This window comes from Schistocerca serialis, chromosome 7, assembly GCF_023864345.2.
Source record: "Schistocerca serialis cubense isolate TAMUIC-IGC-003099 chromosome 7, iqSchSeri2.2, whole genome shotgun sequence".
Taxonomy (NCBI): domain Eukaryota; kingdom Metazoa; phylum Arthropoda; class Insecta; order Orthoptera; family Acrididae; genus Schistocerca; species Schistocerca serialis.
In genome coordinates, this window is record NC_064644.1 from 600,785,814 (window position 1) to 600,807,423 (window position 21,610).

Here is a 21,610-nt window from a genome sequence, read left to right on the forward strand (position 1 = left end):
TGAATAAAGAATATAGTGGTATCGGAAAAACTTTCGAGAGCATTTTCTCCGTTCCTAAGGCCCCCTGAGGTGAAATATTTAAGGCACGTGATGTGGAGACTCACCTCCTTCTACACACGCAATTTGGGCGAAATCGGCGTGTCCCGATTGGCGACCTCCCCTCGTTAGAGTGTGCTCCGATAGGCTAATGGTAAGGTGACCTCTCGCGATAAGCGGGAAATCTGGGTTCGAGTCTCGGCCCGACACACATTTTCATCCTCGTTACTCCACTATACAACTGATGGTTGTCCATATTCATGTTGTTCTAATGTTGGTCTTGAACCTGCTGCTCTACTAGGCGATCAGCGATCGGAGGTCACGGCTGGCGGAGCCCAGCATCCAGTGCTGACGTCAGCACAGTAGCCAGCGCTGATGGGTAGTCCGAGGGTCTACCAATACGTCTCCGGTCCAAAGCAGAAGTTGCCCTAAACTCTAGCGCCGCACAGGTCACAAGGCCAACTGTTCTGGCGGGTCAGGTTCAGCATACAGCACGACTACAAGGCATGAGGCATCTCCACCTGCAGTTCCGCAGGCTAGAATAGGCCTGAGGTATTCCTGCCTGTCGTAAGAGGCGACTAAAAGGAATTCCACACGTTTCGGCTTTTATGTGATGGTCCCCTGTGGGGTTTGACCTCCATTCTTCAAAATTTTCCCAAAGAGCGAGCCAATCGGACAAGGGCGCCTTACATAGTGTATCGTGTCCATCGTGCATTGAGATCTTCAGCCCACTTTCTCGTCGTCCCATTGCAGTCCCGCCCATTCTCCATCTCTTGGGCGAGGACAACCTCCTGGGTGCGTTTTCCACCATGCACTATCCAATGTCGATTTCTGAATAGACGATGACCATGGACTTCTTTGCATCTCATATCCAGCATGGTAGCCAGTCTTTCGTGGTGAGGCTGCTATGTACCCTGTTGGTTGTAGCCACCTGACCACATAGGTGGTCTTTGCTGCGGCTGGGTGGAGCCAATGGGGAGGATCCCTGGTCAGAGTGGGTGGCATCATGGCAGATGACACGTGATGAAGTTTAGTCCATAATCTCTTGCTGGTGGTGACACACCAGCAGTCTCTAAGCGATCATGAGTTCAGTTCAATGCACAGAAGTACGACCCCAAATCGTTCTCCTTCGTGGCCACTTCATGGGAGGAACATCAGGCTAAGGATGGCAGTGGATCCTATTCGCCCCAGTATATTCGAGAGCTGATGGGGAATCTTTCATGACAATAAAGCCTCAGTTTTTTGTTGAGCATTTAGAGGATAAGTTTGGAGAGGTGGAGGGATTGTCAAAATGAGATCTGGGTCAGTCTTGATCAAAACAGAATCCTTTGCCCAGTCACAGGAGTTACTTACTTGTGATAGGCTGGGGGATGTTTCTGTAATCATCAAGCCCCATAAGAGCTTAATATAGTAAAGGGTATCTTATTTCACAGGGACCTTCTTTTGCAGTCTGATGATGAGCTGCATGACAATTTACAGTGGCGAGGTGTACATGTCGTCTGGCGTGTCCTCCAGTGTCTGAGGGATAATCAGGTTGCCACCGGTGCCTTTATCTTGGCCTTTGAAGGTGATACATTGCCCGAGAAGGTCAAGGTGATAGTCTACCACTGTGATGTAAAGCCCTATATCCCTCCCCTGATGCGGTGCTTTAAGTGCTGGAAGCTAGGCCATTGTCTTCTCGTTGTACTTCCAGCGTCACACGCCGAGATTGCGGATGCCCATCACATCCCAATACTCCATGTGCCCCGCCTCCCATCTGTGTCAACTGCGGAGAGCACAATTCGCTTTGCACGCCAGACTGCAGGATTATCCAGAGAGAAAGTAAAATCATGGAGTACGAGACCCTGGACCACCTGACCTACGCGGAAGCTAAGAGAAAATTTTAACACCTGCATCCGACATTGTCTTATGCTGCCGCTGGTCCCATCAGCTCCACCAACCCAAGTCACCTGTCAAAGCAGAAAGACTACACCTGCCCCCTTGATGGTGGGGGGCATTTCCCTCCCTGTTGCTCCTGCAGCACCTACTTCGGGAGCAACCATCAGGGACACCTGTCCCCACTTCCAAGTCAGAGAAGCGTAAGTCTTCTTCGGCTTCTCTCGCTAGGAAGGGGTCCCTTGGGTCACTCTCTTCCCAGGTTTCTGCTAGTGGGAAGGACAACACCCGGCAGTAGCTGAAGAGCCTAAAACCAGCTGTTCGTAGGGCTCCACTGGCTCAGTCTCCAGGACTGACGATGAGTGTGAAGTCATCCCAGCCAGGAAAACCCAAAGAGCAGTGAGATAAATCTAAAAAGAAAACCCCTAACACCAAGGAAATTGCGGTGGCACCCACACCACCTTGTACCTACAAGCTCTGTCTCTGAAGACGGGATGGAGATTTTGGCGTCCGCTAAGGACCTAGATCTCGCCAGACCCTCAGACAAAAATGGGTATACACTGCTCAGGCAATACGTCAGTGGCAGCTGGTGACACTGAGGCGTAAACTGCCTCATTGAATGTTCCATGCCTTCCCAGTCTCACGATGCCATCCTCCAGTGGAATTGTGGCGATTTTCTCCACTGCTTGGCTGAGCTACGGCAACTGTTAAGCTTTACACCTCCTATCTGCATTCAACTGCAGGAAACGTGGTTCCTGGCAAAGTGGACCCCTGCCCTCTGCGGCTATAAGAGATATTACAGGAAACGTAGTGACTATAATCGAGTGTCGAGTGGAGTTCGCGTTCATGTCCTAAGCTCGGTCTGTAGTGAATATGTGCCCCTTCAAACCCCTCTTGAAGTTGTGGCTGTCAGAATAAGGACGATGCAGGAAATAACTGTCAGCAATGTATATCTTCCTCCACATGGGGCAGTACCCCTGAATGTATTAGCTGCGCTGATTGATCAACTACCTAAACCTTTTCTACTTCTGGGAGCTTTTAATGCCCATAACCTCTTGTAGGGTGGTACCATGCGTCCTGGCCAAGGCAGAGATGTCGAAACTTTACTGTCGCAATTCGAACACTGCCACTTAAATACTGGGGCCACCACGCATTTCAGTGTGGCTCATGGTAGTTACTCGTCCAGTGATTTATCAATTTGCAGCCCAGAACTTCTCCCATCTATCCACTGGAGACCACATGACCTGTGTGGTAGTGACCACTTCCCCCTCATCCCATCACTGGCCCAGCATCAGGCCCATGGACGCCTGCCCAGATGGTCTTTAAAAAAGGCGGACTGGGAAACTTTCACCTCTACTGTCACCGTTGAATCTCCCCCATGCAGTAACATCAATGTGATGGTTGAGCAGGTGACCACAACAATTGTTTTTGCGGCAGAAAACGCGATACCTCGCTCTTTAGGTGCCCGAGGCGTAAGGCAGTCCCTTGGTGGTCGCCGTAAGTCGCTGAAGCAATTAAGGAGCCTCAGCGAGCTCTACAGCGGCATAAGTGGCACCACTGGAGCACATCATAGCCTTTAAACGGCTCCATGCCCGTGTTCGCTACCTTATCAAACGATGGAAGCAGGAGTATAGGGAGAGATACTTCTCGACAATTGAGTTCCATACGCCACCTTCCCAAGTCTGCGCATAGATCAAACAGCTTTTCGGGTACCAGGCCCCAACAGGTGTCCCTGGTGTTACCATAAATGGCGTGTTATCTAACGACGCAAACGCGATTGCCGAGTACTTCGCTGAGCACTTTGCTCGAGTCTGCGTCGGAGAATTGCCCCATAGCCTTTCGCACTCTCAGACGGCGGCTGGAGGGGAATGTCCTCTCATTCACTACACGCCACAGTGAATCCTGTAACACCCCGCCGGCCGAAGTGGCCGAGCGGTTCTAGGCGCTACAGTCTGGAACCGCGCGACCGCTATGGTCGCAGGTTCGAATCCTGCCTCGGGCATGGATGTGTTTGATGTCCTTAGGTTAGTTCGGTTTAAGTAGTTATAAGTTCTAGGGACCTGATGACCCCAGCAGTTAAGTCCCATAGTGCTCAGAGCCATTTTATAACATCCCATTTACAGAGTGGGAGCTCCTCAGTGCCCAACACAGCTCCTGGGCCTGATCGTACCTACAGCCAGACTATTAAACATCTCTCATCTGACTAGAAGCGGCATCTCCTCGTCATCTTAAGCCGTATCTGGTGCGATGCCGTCTTTCCATCGCAATGGCGGGAGAGCACCATCATTCCAGTGCTCAAACCCCGTAAAAGAACAGCTTGATTTGGATAGCTATCGGCCCATCAGCCTCACCAAAGTTCTCTGTAAGCTGCTGGAAGGTATGGTATGGCGGCGGTTGGGTTGGGTCCTGGAGTCACGTGGCCTGCTGGCTCCATGTCAGGGCGGCTTCCGCCAGGGTCGTTATACCACTGATAACCTGCCATCCGAACATCCTTTTCCAGATGGCAATACCTGATTGCCGTCTTTTTTGACTTACGTAAAGCATACAACACGACTTGGCGATATCATATCCTTGCCCCATGTTATGAGTGAGGTCTCCAGGGACCACTCTCGATATTTATCCAAAACTTACTGTCGCTCTGTACTTTCCGTGCCCAAGTTGGTGCCTCCCATTCTTCGATCCATATCTAGGAGAATGGAATCCCGCAGGGCTCTGTACTGTCTCTCTATTTTTAGTGGCCATTAACGGTCTAGCAACAGCTGTAGGGCCCTCTGTCTCACCTTCTCTGTATGCAGACGACTTCTGCATTTCGTACTGCTGCTCTAGTACTGATGTTGCTGAACGGCGCCTACAGGGAGCCATACACAAAGTGCAGTCATTGGCTCCAGCCCAGGGCTTCCAGTTTTTACCCGCAAAGTCGTTTGTCATGCACTTCTGTTGGCGTCGTACCATTCACGCAGAACAAGCACTTTACCTTAATGACGATTTACTCACTGTAGTGGAGACATATCGATTCCTAGGACTAGTTTTCATTGCTCAATTGACTTGGCTCCTTCATCTTTGTCAGGTTTAGCTGAAGTGCTGGTAGCACCTCAATGCCCTCTGTTGCCTGAGCAACACCAATTGGGGTGCGTATCGCTCTACTCTGCTGCAGCTCTACAGAGCCCTTGTCCAATCCTGAACTGACTATGGGATTGTGGTTTATGGTTCATCAGCGCCTTCAGCGTTGCATTTACTCGACCCTGTGCACCACTGCGGGGTTCGACTAACGACAGGAGCTTTCAGGGGGAGTCCGGTGACCAGCGTAGTGGTGGAGGCTGGTGTCCCTCCACTGCAGACCAGACATGAGCATCTGCTCGCCAGTTACGCAGCACACATTCGTGGTTTCTCTGAGCATCCGAATTACCCTCTCCTATTCCCGCCCTCGGCAGTCCATCTCCCGCATCAGCGGCCCAGGTTGGAGCTGACCATTGCGGTTCGCGTGCTGTCCCTTCTCTCCAAACTGGAGTCCTTCCCTTTACCACCTCTACTTGCGGTCTGTTCACGTACGCCTCCGTGGTGTACGCCTCGGCCACAGCTTCGTCTGGACCTTTCACGTGGCCCAAAGGACTCCATTAACCTTGCGGCTCTGTGCTGTCACTTCCATTCGATTTTTGACGTGTTCCAGGCCTCTGAAGTGGTTTACACCGACTTCTCGATGGTCACGTTGGCTTTGCCTACGTGCACAGTGGCCATATTGAACAGCATTCCTTACCCGATGACTGTAGTGTACTCACTGCAGAGCTGGTAGCCATTTCTCGTGCACTTCAGTATCTCCGTTCACGCCCTGGGGAGTCTTTTGATTTATGTACTAACTCCTTGAGCAGCCTGAAAACTATCGACCAGTGCTACCCTCGTCATCCTTTGGTAGCATCCATCCAGGAGTCCATCTATACCCTGGAACGGTCCAGTTTTTCAGTGGTTGCTGACAGGCTGGCCAAACAAGCTACATGGAAACCACTTCTCGAGATGGGCATCCCCACAACTGACCTGCGTTCGTTATTAGGTCCGAAGATTTTTCAGCTTTGGGAGACGGAATGGCAAAATCTCAGTACGCATAACACACTGCGAGCCATTAAGGGGACCACGAATGTGTGGATGTCCTCGATAAGGGCCTCTCGCAGGGACTCCGTGGTTCTCCGCCAGTTCCTAACTGGCCATGCCTGGGTTCAAATGGTTCAAATGGCTCTGAGCACTATGGGACTTGACTGCTTAGGTCATCAGCCCCCTAGAACTTAGAACTACTTAAACCTAACTAACCTAAGGACATCGCACACATCCATGGCCGAGGCAGGACTCGAACCTGCGACCGTAGCGGTCTCGCAGCTCCAGACTGTAGCGCCTAGAGCCGCTCGGCCACTCCGGCCGGCTCCATGCCTCGGCGACCCACGGCTACCTCCTGCGCCGTGAAGACCCACCTCAGTGTCGGTGTGGCGCCAGGTTGACAGTGGCCCATATTCTTCTGCTCTGTCCTTTGGCTGCCCTGCTACTTCATCTTCGGTTGCCGGACTCTTTATCATTGATTTTAGCAGACAAAGCCTCGTCGGCTGATTTGGTTTTACGTTTCATCCGTGAGGGTGAGTTTTATCATTCGATCTGAGTTTTAACGCCTTTCCTTTGTCCCTCTGTGTCCTCCACCCTAGTGCTTTTAGGGTGAAGGTTTTAATGCGTTGCATGGTGGCTGGCTTTTCCTTTTTGTTTTCGTAGTCGGCCAGGCACTGTAATCTGCTTCCTTGTTTTACTCTCTTTTGTTTCTTGCATCTCTTGTTGTCGTCTTTTGTTCCTTTTAGTGTTCGTTGCTTTTCCCTCGTTCTTGAGGTTTTTCCTTTCTTTCCGTTTTGCGTTATATGTCTCGTCTGTCTTGTTCTCACACTTGTGACATTGTTCTATTAGGAACAAGGGACCGATGACCTCGTGGTTTGGTCCCTTTCCCCCTTTTTAAAACCAACCATCAAACATCATGGTCCACCTGAGAGAATAACGCAAGCAATGATCTTGGAGGAATTGAATACTCCACAAATCAGCACGTGAGTCAAAAAACACACGTCGTGGCCGCCGCCGTCCCCAAACCGAGCTACCGCCTGGGCATGCCTACTTCGCTAGCGGGCGGCAAGACTGACCCATTAGTGTGTCAGCGACGTCCACTCCGAGCTCCAGTAGCGTCCTCGGCCGCCGCGAGTCCCATATTGCATTCAGCGGATTCTTCTCCGTAGTGCGTAATCACCAGTTGACGTAGAAGACGCAGCAACGACTTTTAACAGATGGAATAATTTTCAGTATAGTTTTATTGTGTGCAAGGATGCCACACAGATCCTCGACATGCATGCTGACGAATTAGTACGGGTTTCTAATCCGGCAGAGGGTGGCCTACACCGAATAAAGTCTGCTGTATCTAAAAGAGTGTGTGATTCACTGCGAAGAAGGGCTGACGGATTTGTCAGAATGTGTGGTAACCACATACAGCATAGCTTTTACTACCTAATTTTGCTTAACAGACAATTAGGAACGAGAGGACAGCTTGTCCGACATCTGAACAGGTATCGCTTTCCGGAAATGCTATAGCATCTTTTTTTTGTAGCTTTCAGTAATGCTACCTCCTGTAGCACATATTTGTCACATTGTGGACAACGGGGTACACTATGTGATCAAAAATATAGCACCTGGCTGAAAATGACTTAAAAGTTTGTGGTGCTCTCCAGCGATTGCTGGAAGTCAATATGGTTTGGCCTACCCTTAACCTCATCACAGCTTCCACTCTCGCAGGCATACGTTCAATCAGGTGCTGGAAGGTTTCTTGGGGAATGGCAGCCCATTCTTCACGGAGTGCTGCACTGAGGAGAGGTATCGACGTCTGTCGGTGTGGCCTGGCACGAAGTCGGTGTCCCAAAACATCCCAAAGGCGTTCTATAGGATTCAGGTTAAGACTCTGAGCAGGTCAGTCAATGACAGGGATGTTACTGTCGTGTAACCACTCCGCCACAGGAAGTGCATTATGAACACGTGCTCCATCGTGTTAAAAGATGCAATCGCCATTGCCGAATTGGCCTTCAACAGTGGGAAGCAAGAAGGTGCTTAAAACATCAATATAGGCCTGTGCTGTGATAGTGCCACGCAAAACAAGAGGTGCAAGCCCTCTTCATGAAAAACACGACCATATCATAGCACGACCGCCTCCGAATTTCGCTGTTGGCATTACACACGCTGGCCGATGACCTTCACCGGGAATTCGCCACATTCACACCCTCCCATCGGATCGCCACATTGTGTACCGTGATTCGTCACTCCACGCAACGTTTTTCCAGTGTTCAATCGTCCAATGTTTACGCTCGTTACACCAAGCGAGACGTTGTTTGGTATTTACCGGAGTGACGTGCGGCTTCTGAGCAGCCGCTCCACCATGAAATCTAAGTTTTCTCACTTCCCGCCTAACTGTCAAAGTACTTGCAGCGGGTCCTGACGCAGTTTGGAATTCCTGTGTGATGGTCTGGATACATGTCTGCCTATTACACATTACGACCCTCTTCAACTGTCGGCGGTCTCTGTCAGTCAACAGACGAGGTCGGCCTGTACGCTTTTGTGCTGTACGTGTCCCTTCACGTTCCCACTTCACTATCACATCGGAAACAGTGGACCTAGGGATGTGTAGGAGTGTGGATGTCACTTGCGTCTCGCGTACAGACGTATGATTCCCATTCACCTGACCGCGTCAGAAGTCCGTGAGTTCCGCGGAGCGCCCCATTCTGCTCTCTCTCTCTCTCTCTCTCGCTCTCTCTCGATGTCTAATGGCTACTGAGATCGCTGATATGGAGTAGCTGGCAGTGGGTGGCAGCACAATACACCTAATATGAAAGATGTATTTTTTGGGATGTCCGGATACTTTTGATCACATAGTGTATCTGTAGTGCGATAAACGCAAAAGAGAAACTTCAAAAAACCAAGATCGCTCGTAAAGAATTTACTTTGATCGCCGGTTTCGGTAAGACTACGTTGTCATCTTCGGATCTGCATGGTTAGAATCAAGTTGGCAGAGTAATATTTTTGCTTGTAAAGTGTAAGAGTGTTAAAAATTGATTGTCCATACACTTGGAAAAGTAATATACCTTACGCTCAAGAAATTGTGAACCTCCTCCATCAGTACACACCGAACACAAATGCTCATGTTCGCACAACAGCTGACTACAGACTGAGATGCAGAGTGAACACAACTACCACACACACACACGCAACTTCTTGGTATGGAATCTGTCAACTTTGTATTTGGGGCAACAAACTCAGAAACTATTAGACACATGGATGAAACAGGTTCCAAATTGAATGTTTAGTAGATTTAGTGTATGAATAATCGTTGATTTATACACACATCAAAAAAATGTTTTGCGTCACCCCGCTTCCCAGAACTCGTGAAGACAGACGTTGACTGTGGATATTGTATCACAGACACAGTCCCTTTGACTGTCCAGAGATGTCACTAAACCCGCCCAAAGATGTAAACAACCATGCATGAGCAGCGCCTATTGGACGAAGGAGGTCCGACAGCCGAACAGTTCCCGTCTTTCTACCAGGAAGGAGGTACACGGCTCGTGTTGACCATCTAAGTTGGTTGAACAATACCGCGGTTCGATCGCGTGCGCATTGTTGCTTCGTGCCAAGAAGGACTCTCAACAAGGGAAGTGTCCAGGTGTTTCGGAGTTAACCAAAGCGATGTTGTTCGGACATGGAGGAGATACAGAGAGACAGGAACTGTCGATGACATGCCTCGCTCAGGCTGCCCAAGGGCTGCTACTGCAGTGGATGACCGCTACCTGTCGATTATGGCTCGGAGGAACTCTGGCAGCAACGCCATAATGTTGAATAATGCTTTCCGTGCAGCCACAGGACGTCGTGTTAGGATTCAAACGTACACAATAGGCTGCATGATGCGCAACTTCACTTCCGACGTCCATGGCGAGGTCCATCTTTGAAACCACGACACCAGGCAGCACGGTACACATGGGCCCAACAACATGCCGAATGGACCGCTCAGGATTAGCATCACGTTCTCTTCACCGATGAATGTCGCAAATTCCTTCAACTAGACAATCGTCGGTGACGTGTTTGGAGGCAACCCTGACAGGCTGAACGCATTAGACACACTGTCCAGCGAGTGTAGGAAGGTGGAGGTTCCTTGCTGTTTTGGGGTGGCATTTTGTGCGCCGACGTACGCCGCTGGTGGTCGTGGAAGGCGCTGTAACGACTGTACGATACGTGAATGCCATCCTCCGACCGATAGTGCGACCATATCGGCAGCAAATTGGCGAGGCATTTGTTTTCATGGACAACAATTCGGACCCCCATTGTGCACATCTTGTGAATGACATCCTTCAGGATAACGACATCGCTTGACCAGAGTGGCCAGCATATTCTTCAGACATGAACCCTATCGAACATGCCTGTGTTAGATTTAAAAGGGGTGTTTATGGACGACGTGACCCACCAACCTCTCTGAGCGATCTACGCCGAATCGCCGTTGGGGAGTGGGATAATTTGGACCAACATTGCCTTGATGAACTTGTGGATAGTGCGCCACGACGAATACAGTCGTGCATCAATTCAAGAGGACGTGCCACTGGGTATCAGAGGTACAGCAATCTAGACCTGTAGGAATATTGACACTTCTGTAGTTTAAACAGCCTGTATTTCTGGGACACATGCTGAGTCCCCTCGCTCTTCGCGGACAGTTACACGTCAACAGCATTCTGCGACATGAAAAGAGAGACTGACTGGCGCCTGTACAGTTCGTCACGCTGGCGACTGGGCTTCCTAGGAAGGAGTGCCAGTTTTGAAGTATACTAAGTAAGTGTAAGACATTCCCAGGACACGTTGGTTGCGAAGCCCAAAACTACTAAAGGAAAGGAGAAAGAAGAGGTAGTTACGCCGTAGTGCTGGCCAATTTCTGCCACTGTGCCAAATCATGTAGGCAGCCAGCAGTGACAACGCAGACGTGGTCCACGTGAGGAGTGAAAGGGGAAACGAAGTTTTCATAGGGACGTGGACAATGAGATTGGTGGACATTTTGTAATAAGCTGTGGACTGGAGGAACCTTTCATATCAGGCTGAGGGTGACGCGTGGGAACCATGGCCCCGGGACCAACTGGCAGCCCTATCGGGAGCATAATGGCCACGCGCAGATGCCTGCGACCCAGTTCTGCGGAGTGCATGCATAATGACAGCTTACTCAGATGGAGCTGTGCAGAGAATCCAGTGGACGGCAGCATTCCTCACGCATCCCAAGCACGATCTAGTTCAAGCAACCCTGTGAGCATAGGTCATTCTTGTCCTTTTATGTTAGGAACTTTTTATGAAGCTACACGTAATATGCACTGAGGGGAGAAAAGTCCTAGCATCGTGTTGGAGGTCTTTTTCCTGCGCAGTGCAGCAGCTCAACGCTGCATGGACTTAACAAGCCTTTGGAAGTCCCCTGCAGAAATACTGACCCATGCTGCCTCTACAGCTGTCCGTAACCGCGAAAGTGATGCCTGTGCAGGACTTCGGGCGATCTGGGTGGCCAAATCATTCACTCGAATAGTCCATAATGTGCCTCAAACCAACCGCCAACCATTTGTCGCCAGGTGACATGGCGCATTGCCCCCCATTAAAATTACGTTGTTGTTCGGGAGCAAAAGGCGAGAAGTAATTCCTGAAATGTCGTGTTCTCGGCACGTTCTTGACTCTGTGGATCTCGGAATATTGCATTTCAACACTATTTTGGAAATAGAATGTCCCATACATCTAGCTCCACCTACGGCTCCGCGTTCAGAGTGTCTTAATTCTCGTCGTGCGACCATAATAATGTCGGACACCTCCTTCAAAGGAATCACCTGACAGCTCTGCCATTGCACTGCTCTTTTATACTTTGTGTAATCGATACTACCGCCATCTCTATATGTACACGTCGCTATCCCAGGACTTATAAAAAGAGAGGTAACATACACTACTGGCCATTAAAATTGCTACACCAAGAAGAAATGCAGATGATAAACGGGTATTCATTGGACAATTATATTATACTAGAACTGACATGCGATTACATTTTCACACAATTTAGGTGCATAGATCCTGAGAAATCAGTACCCATAACAACCACCTCTGGCCGTAATAACGGCCCTTATATGTCTGTCCATTGAGTCCAACAGAGCTTGGATGGCGTGTACAGGTACAGCTGCCCATGAAACTTCAACAAAATACCACAGTTCATCAAGAGTAGTAACTGGCGTATTGTGACGAGCCAGTTGCTCGGCCACCATTGACCAGACGTTTTCAATTGGTGAGAGATCTGGAGAATGTGCTGACCAGGGCAGCAGTCGAACATTTTCTGTATCCAGAAAGGCCAGTACAGGACCTTCAACATGCGGTCGTGCATTATCCTGCTGAAATGTAGGGTTTCGCAGGGATCGAATGAAGGGTAGAGCCACGGGTCGTAACACATCTGAAATGTAACGTCCACTGTTCAAAGTGCCGTCAATGCGAACAAGAGGTGACCGAGCCGTGTAACCAATGGCACCCCATACCATCACGCCGGGTGATGGGCCAGTATGGCGATGACGAATACACGCTTCCAGTGTGCGTTCACTGCGATGTCGCCAAATACGGATGCGACCATCATGATGCTGTAAACAGAACCTGAATTCATCCGAAAAATGACGTTTTGCCATTCGTGCACCCAGGTTCGTAGTTGAACACACAATCGCAGGCGCTCCTGTCTGTGATGCAGCGTCAAGGGTAACCGCAGCCATGGTCTCCGAGCTGATAGTCCATGCTGCTGCAAACGTCGTCGAACTTTTCGTGCAGATGGTTGTTGTCTTGCAAACATCCCCATCTGTTGACTCAGGGATCGGGACGTGGCTGCACGATCCGATACAGCCATGCGGATAAGATGCCTGTCATCTCGACTGCTAGTGATACGAGGCCGTTGGGATCCATCACGGCGTTCCGTATTACCCTCCTGAAGCCACCGATTCCATATTCTGCTAACAGTCATTGGATCTCTACCAACGCGAGCAGCAATGTCGCGATAGATAAACCGCAATAGCGATGGGCTACAATCCGACCTTTATCAAAGTCGGAAACGTGATGGTACGCATTTCTCCTCCTTACACGAGGCATCACAACAACGTTTAACCAGGCAACGCTGGTCAACTACTGTTTGCCTATGAGAAATCGCTTTCCTCATGTCAGCACGTTGTAGGTGTCGCCACCGGCGCCAACCTTGTGTGAATGCTCTGAAAAGCTAATCATTTGCATATCACAGCATGTTCTTCGTGTCGGTTAAATTTCGCGTCCGTAGCACGTCATCTTCGTGGTGTAGCGATTTTAATGGACAGGTCCGCTTAACAATTTTTTTTTTTTTTTGCATTAACGTTGTGATTAGTTTCATGCTGCCCTCCAAGAATTCCTTTCCTGTGCCAATCTTTTTGTGTCAGAGATGGGAATACATCCAGCAAATCATTGAGGACGCTGGGTGCAAGAGCTACTGTGTCTTCCTCTACAGTTTTCGCTCTCTACAGCTACCGTGGATATCTTAACGCATGTCCTATCATTCAGTCCTTCTGAAACTTCCTGGCAGATTAAAAGTGTGTGCAGGACGGAGACTCGAACTCGGGGCCTTTGTCTTTCGCGGGCAAGTGCTCTACCATCTGAGTTACCCAAGCACGACTCACGCCCCGTCCTCACAGCTTTACTTATGCCAGTACCTTGGCTCATTCTGGATTCAGTCCTTCTTCTTACCAATGCTTTCCATATGTTATCTTCTTCGCCGGTTCTGCGGAGAACCGCCTCATTTCAGAAAGAAATTTTCATTCTGCAGCGGATTGTGCGCTGATACGAAACTTTCTGTCAGGCGAAAGCTCTGCGTGCCAAACCGAGGCGCCGATCGAGGGTTTTGCCCTACACTGGTCAGTGCTCCAGCGACTGAGTATCCAAGCACGACTCGTGGCCCGTTATCACAGCTTGGCTCCGCCAGTACCTCGTTTCTGATCTAAACTTCACAGGAGCTCTCCTGCGAAACTGGCTAGACTGGTATTCCTTGTAGAAAGAGTATTGCAGAGGTATGTCTTAGTCACAGCCTGGAGTATGTTTCCAGAATGAAAATTCCAGAGCGAATATTTCACTTTGGAAGCATCCTCTAGGCTGTGACTAAGCCATGTCTCCACAGTATCCTTCCTTCCCTCAGCGATAGTCTTGTCAATTTCGCAAGAGAGCTTCTGTAAAGTTTGGAAGAAAGGAGATGAGGCACTGGCGGAAATAAAGCTGTGGTTAGGGGTGCCATGCTCGGCTATCTCAGTCGGTAGAGTAATAGCCGGCGAAAAGCAGCACGTCCCAAATACGAGTCTCGGTCCAGCAAGCAGTTTTCATCTGCCAGAATGCTTCAACCTTCTCATTCATTACCTTATTAGTCAACCCAGTTTTCTACATTCTTTTGTAGCATCACAACTCACTCTTCGATTCTCTTTTTCCTCTGATTTTCCCACAGATCATGATTGACCACCATACAATTCTGTGCTCCAAATGTACATTCTCAGAAATTTCGTCCTAAAATTAGCCCTATGTTTGATACTAATAGACTTCTTTCGGTCCGGAACGACCTATTTGCATGTGCTAGTCTTATTTTTAATCTTCCTTGCTTCGTCCGTAATAGCTTACGTTGCTTCCAAGGAAGCACAATTCCTTAACTTCGTCTACTTTGTGATCACCAACTTTACAATCTCATTTCTATGACTCCTCGTTACTTTCATATTTATTCACTTTACTTTCAATCCGTTTTCTGTAATCATTAGAGCATTCCACTCAACACGTAATGTAGTTCTGTTTCACTTTCACTGAGGATAGCAGTGTCATCAGCTAATCTAATAATTTAATCATTGATATTTCACCCTGAATATTGATCCCAATCCTGGAACCTTCTTGATATTTCCGCCATTTCTTCTTCGATGTATAGATTAAACACGAGGGTCGAAAAACTACACCCGTCTCTTACACCCTCTTTCATCGGTGCACTTCGTTCTAGATCTTCCAGTCTTATTGTTCCATCTTGGCTCTTGTAGATAATGAACATCACCCTGTTTTTCTCAGAATGTCGAATATATTGCACCATTTTAAATTCTCGAACGAATTTTCAAGGCCAACAAATCCTGTCAACGTGTCTTGATTTTTTTTTCTTCAGCCTTCCATTGTCATCTTGACCGCCACGACTGCCTCTCTGGTGCGTCTACCAGTCGTAAAGCCAAACCGATAGTCTTCTAATAGATCCTCAAATTACTACATACATCCAAACCTCTACCTAAGTGGAAATAAGGTAATTTTTATCAACCTCGGAAGCATTGCGCAGTATGGACGGAAGAATACATGATTGAATTTGTAGCTGGCTTGGGACTCACTGCACGGAGTTTCCGCCTCTGATAGCAAGTAACCTACCCGGACATAGAGTCGAACCCAGCTTCGTTGACAGATACTGGTACATCACTCCAATCTCCTTTAACTATAAGCCAGTGTTCATCAACCCATTACCAGATGTTTTCAGAAATGAGAGATCCGAAGAACGTCCTGACCAGGGAAACAGTCGAACACCTCCTGATAGCAAGTTGCCCATGTTATCCTGACCAAGGTCGGTCTTGGTTGTGTTTTTAAAGTTAAAACCCAACTCACAAATAGAGTACAGCCACGAATCTTAACACGCCAGAAGGGTACCACCTACTGTCCAAATAATAGGCCACGGGAATCCAGAGTGATAATGTCGTGTACCCAATGACTCCACATACCATTTCGACAAGTGTTGAACCATTATGAGAATGACGAAATGCTGTTGGACAACGTTCGTTCTCCACGCAGCGTCCACACACCAATATGTGGGTCGTAATGCTGTACGCTGCACTGGATCTTGTCTAATGCTCCTGCGTCCGGTGTTGTCATTGGGCGGATCACTGCTGACCCGCATGTGTCTGCTGCGCATCATTAGAAGCTGCAACATTTGACGCTGTTATAATTGAGTAACGATATGTTGACCACCACGCACCATCTTTGTCGATACTTCTCATCTTTCAAGAAGGCTTATGTTACGAGTCAAGGTATACGACATACCTGTATTATCCTGCTCAGCCGAGCAAACAAAATGTCTATCCGCTCTATGCTAGTCGCGTGGGACCGTTAGAGCCAGTATGGCGTCTAGTGTAGCCCTCCTGAACCCAACGGTTCAACCTTCGAATGACTGTATAGGATCTCAAATAACATTAGCAGCAATATTGTAGATCGATAAACCGCACTCCCGAATTCCAATATTTCCTGCTACACGTTTCTCCTTCTTACATGAAGTATAACGCGATCTTCTCACAAACAGGCAACATTTAAGCGTGATTGTTGAATGACAAACCCACTGCGTAAGCTTTCGTTATACAGGGTGTTTGACTATCATAGCTGCAAGCGAAAGGGGAGAGAAGAAGACAGTAAAAAAAGCAAACCATCCTAATAAACATACGTCCAGAAAGCAACATTCACTGAAGAGCCAAAGAAACTGGTACACCTATATAATATAATGTAGCGCTCCATGATCGTGCAGAAGTGCCATATGATGTAGTAGTGCTGGAGCGAACTGACACCATGACTCCTGATCCAGTAGGGCTGTCCATAAATCCGTAAGAGTACGAGGAAGTGGAGATCTTTTCGGAACAGCACGTTGTAAGACATCCCAGGTATGTTCAATAATATTGATGTCTGGGGAGTTTGGTGGCCAGCGGAAGTGTTTACACTCAGAAGAGTATTCCTGGAGCTTCTGTGTAACCATTCTGGATGTATGGCGTGTCCCATTGACCTAATGGAATTGCTCAAGTCTGTCGGAATGCACAATGGACACGAATGAATGCAGTTGATGCTAACGTACGTGTCAGCTGGCAGAGTTGGAGTGATGTGGGATCCCTGATACGTCTAGATACAACTACACACGCCTCACACCATTACAGAGCTTCCATCAACTTCAGTCCCCTGCTGACATGCAGGGTCCAATTGGTTACATGAGGTTGTTTCCACACCAGTACACGTCCATCCGCTCTTTACAATTTGAAACGAGACTCATCCGACAAGGCAACATGGTTCCAATCATCAACAGTCCAGTGTCAGTGTTGACGGGCCCAGGCGAGGTTTTGTGCTGTGCAGTCATCAAGGGTACACAAGTGGGCCTCCAGCTCCGAAAGCCCGTATCAGTATTGTTTCGTAGGATGATTGTAAGGTGTCAGACAAATAACACACCTTACATTGAATTCCTGGAACAATTCCAGTTAAGTCGACATGTCACAGACGTAGTTACGTGAAAATGTGTGAGTTTTATTGATATATAAATCGAATAAACAAGCCGACATTTCGTGAGATAAATCACTAACACTTTAACTAGTAATTGCACGCAATTAAGTTCCCAAATCCGAGCTACGAGATGCAGTTCTGAGGAGAGGAGAATTTTACGATGGCAACGCCCGTCCCATGTTAGGCTGAAACCTTCATTGCGGGATATCCAGTGGACACAATGTGACGCCGGAGCCACTGCTAAGGCCGGCGGCAAAAGCCGCCCTTGTCCCTGCTTTTCATACCAACACTTTGAAAAGCCTTTCTGCAGGAAAACTGTTGGAAATGGCAGATAAACGTCCTGAAAAACACCCTCTCAAAACATTGGTAACTCACAGGAGCCACCTGTGTTAAAACCCAGCCATCTTCCCTATGCCGGCAATGCAAATTTCCGAGGTATTCAGGTACCGTTTCTGAACAAACTATTAAACATAGAACCTTGAAACTTGGTATGCATATTTTCAGTAATAATTGCATTAATCTAGTGCCAATTCAGGCACATCGAATGTGTAGAGACCGTTTGACATTTTTCAAACATTTGGGTTTTTTTATATAAAATTTATAATTGCTTTTGGCGTACCTCAAAAGAAATAGACGCACAATGCCAAATGTGCATGTGTTTGTTCATTTGTTGTCTTGGAACAACTGCACAAAATTTCAACTTTCTGTGACAAACCATTCGGGAAACAATGGTACCTACAAGATAAAAAATGTAGTTTTGAGAAAACTTGGTTTAAAGTTTTATTTGTATATTATTTACAAATTTTTGTTACAGTACATACCATTAATACTTTCCTGCACCATATTCATCATCATCTAAATTGTAGGCATCCTCCCTTCTTTTCTTCTTGGCTCTTCTTCTTTGTCTCTCTCCTTTTGCTCTCTTCTTTTGTGCAATTGAGAGCAGCTATGTTCGCTTTACGAATTCTTGAAAAATCGATATTACGCAACGCCAGTCTAGTGTTTGCACCTGCATTTACTCCAAGTCTCTCCAGTACCTCAATTTTTCTTGATGTTCCATCGTTAAAATTTGGGGTATTAGATGCTGTTTTGTGTTTTAAAGTTCCATAGTGTACAAAGGCCGATTTCGGTTGGTGATTCCAAATTACAGAGTTCTAATTTCCATTCAAATTTTGAGTTTTTCCATGTAAGCACTTCTTGTAGATCAGTACTAGCCAAGTCGCTAAATGTAGGTTTTATTGCACTCATAACTCCTAGAGGAAAAGAGTGTTTGTGTTTATAATTCTCACCAGAACATAATGCCCGATTATATTTGCACCAAGTTTCAGGACCGTTTGGGCAAAGGCTGTGTTGTGGGTCTTCATCACTTGATACTTTATGGAAAAATATTGGCCATACAGCTCTTCTCATATTTTCCAACTCATTGCAGTTCCTTCTTATGGCGAACCCATAGTGAACATGCATCTTGTCTATTTCACAGTTTGTAAGACGTCCTTTTTTCCATCTTCTAATTTATTTCCTGCCTTTTCCTTTAGAATCTTTCTCAGCATTGAGCCGAGTCTTTCCTGAACACGTCCTATGCATTCTAGTTTCGTAATCCGAATGTCAGGGCCATATGGCTTCTCTTCACAGATTTCTGCGAAGGCTTTACTGTCGCCATCACCGAGATATTTCGTGTACATGACACCTCCTGCAATGATAGAGCACCGAAATATTTTTCGACTCCAGCCACCTCCATACCCCCACTTGGCCACTACAATTTTTTTCACAGATGTGTTTTGTTCCTGGGTCATTTTGACAAACAAAGCAAAATTCACTCGTCACTTCTACATCTAAAACTTTTCCAGTGTCAAAAGATGTCAGAATCGATGCCATTGAGAGACGTGCGCCCCCTTTTCTGCCATAAACCATCAAAACAAGCTGTTATGTGTGTGGAATTATCTTCGGTGTTTTCATTTATCGCTTGCTGAGCTGCTTCTTTCATTGACAAGTTACACACCTCACTGACAGCTGAACCAAAGACTTCATAATAAACTGAAAATCGCGAGAGAGGCTGAGGAACATCTAAAAGTGCACGAAAAATCTTTCCTGACTGCATACCTTTAGCTACTGATCTGAGTCCACATACAAGGCGTATATTATTGTCATGTAACTTCGTTGGACCTAAGCTACATGTCATTGTTGCCGCAGTATATTTGCACTTAGCACATTCTAAAACTAGCTCACTCACAATACCCTTCAGAATATTTCTGCTCTCACCCAAAGATATAATACCACAACATTCCTTACATCGTGTATGTCAAAAGATAAATTCACTCAGTATCTTCAAGTCAGTTATAATATTTCCAGTTTTCTGTTTTGAAGTTTTATGTGACAGTCAAACACAGAATCAAGTTTCACTTTCAACTTCAAACAAGCAACCTGTAAGTGCATCAAGAATGAAGTACGTGAAGGCAGACGTCCTTCTTGTTTGCTGCTTTTATTACCTGTGTATTGACTTCCTATGAATCTTGTCTTTTGAGAAAACTTCTTTATTCTCGGCATTTCCTTTGCATAAATGTATCAGAACAGTAATTCACGTGTGTAAATAAACAAAACAAAGGGGACAGCGTCTGTTGTCAAATGACGTTCAATTGTCACCCTGATTACAGTCTGAATTACATTTCAATGGTTTTCCAAAGATACTAACATCTCAAGGACATACCACGAGATCATATGCACGAAATATTACAGTAACACGAAAATGGGTGTGGCACTTGACGGACAACGAATTGTAAAATTGACGATATCTCGGAAAATTATCGTCAGATTTACATGAAACAAAGCTCATGAAACAAACTAGAAGCATTTGAAATGACCATAAAAGAAATTTCGATTTTTTGAGCCGATTTCGCTCATGTCTCCCCTTAACTCTTAAAGAGTTAAATTGCAGTCTCCTAGAATGAAGAATTGCACCTAGCACTGACAGCTTACGCATGCGAGCGATTTGTGGGCAGCGACGTACACGCTATTCCAGTAAAATAACGTGTACCATGCCAATTAACTTAGCTAGGGAACAACTAGGACTATCGGTATCAGACTGGTGTTCGACAGTCAAGAGGTATTTAGGATAGATTCCCAGGTTCACAGCTTGCACCGACAACAGCCACTGCCGCCGACGACGAAAGGTAAACATGCATGCTCGCGCTATGCCAGCAAGTGATATTTGACACTCAGGACTGCGGTCGTCTCTGTCTCTCCTAATTTTTCGTACATTGAACCATGAGCTGCAGTTAAACATATTCACAATTTTCGGGCTTAATTGAAGCAGAAACATAGATATACAATCTAACAAAAAGGATTGACCAGCCACTGGAGAGTGCTTTTTACTCTGAAGTTATTGAACTGTTTAAATTGTGAAATTACATTTGCAGTGATATACACTCCTGGAAATGGAAAAAAGAACACATTGACACCGGTGTGTCAGACCCACCATACTTGCTCCGGACACTGCGAGAGGGCTGTACAAGCAATGATCACACGCACGGCACAGCGGACACACCAGGAACCGCGGTGTTGGCCGTCGAATGGCGCTAGCTGCGCAGCATTTGTGCACCGCCGCCGTCAGTGTCAGCCAGTTTGCCGTGGCATACGGAGCTCCATCGCAGTCTTTAACACTGGTAGCATGCCGCGACAGCGTGGACGTGAACCGTATGTGCAGTTGACGGACTTTGAGCGAGGGCGTATAGTGGGCATGCGGGAGGCCGGGTGGACGTACCGCCGAATTGCTCAACACGTGGGGCGTGAGGTCTCCACAGTACATCGATGTTGTCGCCAGTGGTCGGCGGAAGGTGCACGTGCCCGTCGACCTGGGACCGGACCGCAGCGACGCACGGATGCACGCCAAGACCGTAGGATCCTACGCAGTGCCGTAGGGGACCGCACCGCCACTTCCCAGCAAATTAGGGACACTGTTGCTCCTGGGGTATCGGCGAGGACCATTCGCAACCGTCTCCATGAAGCTGGGCTACGGTCCCGCACACCGTTAGGCCGTCTTCCGCTCACGCCCCAACATCGTGCAGCCCGCCTCCAGTGGTGTCGCAACAGGCGTGAATGGAGGGACGAATGGAGTGTCGTCTTCAGCGATGAGAGTCGCTTCTGCATTGGCGCCAATGATGGTCGTATGCGTGTTTGGCGCAGTGCAGGTGAGCGCCACAATCAGGACTGCATACGACCGAGGCACACAGGGCCAACACCCGGCATCATGGTGTGGGGAGCGATCTCCTACACTGGCCGTACACCACTGGTGATCGTCGAGGGGACACTGAATAGTGCACGGTACATCCAAACCGTCATC